We start from the raw sequence: 1,673 nt of genomic DNA on the forward strand, positions 1-1,673 counted from the left end.
ATGCATGTTGATGCAGTAGGTCAAAGAAGGTAACAAATCTTTACAGTGAGGATCATTCCCACCCCCTTGGTACACAGGGTCGACAAGGATGGGCAACTTGGATATTGGCTACCCAAAATGGGGGAGAGGGGGGCTTACAAAGGCAAGAAGTGACTGGCTTACAAGCTTTCAATAGGAAACCTAGCTCAAGAGGGTGTGGGGAAAGTTAGAATCTCCAGTGAGTGGTTTCTAACCCGTCTGGATGGTGCTGATGAAAGGAGATGGGGATAAAAGATACTTGTTGGTTCAATAGTTAATGATTGCTATCAGGACTGACTGTGAGTGTTGGAAAGGTAAAGGTAGACGTTTTGTAACAAAGGGAGGTCAGTAGTTGATTTTGAAGTCCAGGAGCAGAGCTCCTTGGAACTATCAAGGGGAAAAAAGCAAAGTGCAGGATCCTGTCCAGAGAAGCAGTGATGCCAGAGATGGATGCAGAGTAAATGACGTGGCCAGATGGAGCAGCTGGAGACTTTAGACTCAGGGAGGGAGAAGGGCTATGTGCTGACGGCCAGGGCGCAGGCTTGCAGGGTGTACCCTTTGGTTGCTTGATGATGCATGCAGGAGATTGTAACCATTGCAATGAAATGAAATAAGATATGTTGAATGTAAAGCTAATATTTTCCCATGTAAACTATCACATAATTCACAATAAAAACTTAAAAAAAAATTATAAGACTGATTTAAGGGATTCAAGTTTGAGAGACAAAGTACAGAGTGTTCTCTCAACTGGTGGTGGAGAGGGCAGAGTGAGGTCACGTGGAAGTCTGGACCAATGTGACAATTGAAAGTCAAGCTTTGAGGAACACCCTGTCCTTGACCTTGGATTAAGCACTGTGATGAACACATGTAATTTCCATAATCTCATATTCTTCCAACTAAAATTTACTGCTTGGTGAGAGTCACTGTCAACACATAATAATCATAAGTACTTCAATGTAATTATCTATGTTGTCCTCATTGTCGTTATTTCTATGCTCAAAATGTGTAATATGCACAGGTAGTAAGTTAGTATTCCTCGCTTTTAAGTGAATTGGCAAGTTTTAAATATGGAAGAAATACCCAGTAGCCTAATCTTTGACTAAAATGTGCACTATCAATAACTTCTATATGGATAGCAGTGTCTCTCCCTAAGTTGAAAACAACAAAACCATAATAACTACAATAATCATGGCTTACCATGTATGAATAAGGAACTCTGCAGCACTTAACAACAACAACCCTGTATGAATGGGCAATATCTTTGATATTCCATGCGAGTAAAGTTTTACTAAAGGTAATACAGAAAAGGCTACAATCATACATTGACAGAGAACTTCCAGAGGTTCAACCTGGAGTCAGAAGAGGACATGGAATAAGGGATATCATTGCTGATGTCCGATGGATCTAGGCTGAAAGCAGAGAATATCAGAAAGATGCTTACCTGTGATTTATTGACTAAGTAAAGGCTTTCAATTGTGTGGATCATGACAAGCTATGGACAACATTGCCAAGTATGAGTATTCCTGAACACTTAAATGCACTCATGAAGAATCTGTACCTGGACCAAGAGGCAGTTGTTTGAACAGAACATGGGAACGCTGAATGTTTTAAAATTAAGAAAGGTGTGCAACAGGGTTGTATTCTTTCACCATACT

Source organism: Chrysochloris asiatica, unplaced genomic scaffold (genome assembly GCF_000296735.1).
Source record: "Chrysochloris asiatica unplaced genomic scaffold, ChrAsi1.0 scaffold00172, whole genome shotgun sequence".
Lineage (NCBI taxonomy): Eukaryota > Metazoa > Chordata > Mammalia > Afrosoricida > Chrysochloridae > Chrysochloris > Chrysochloris asiatica.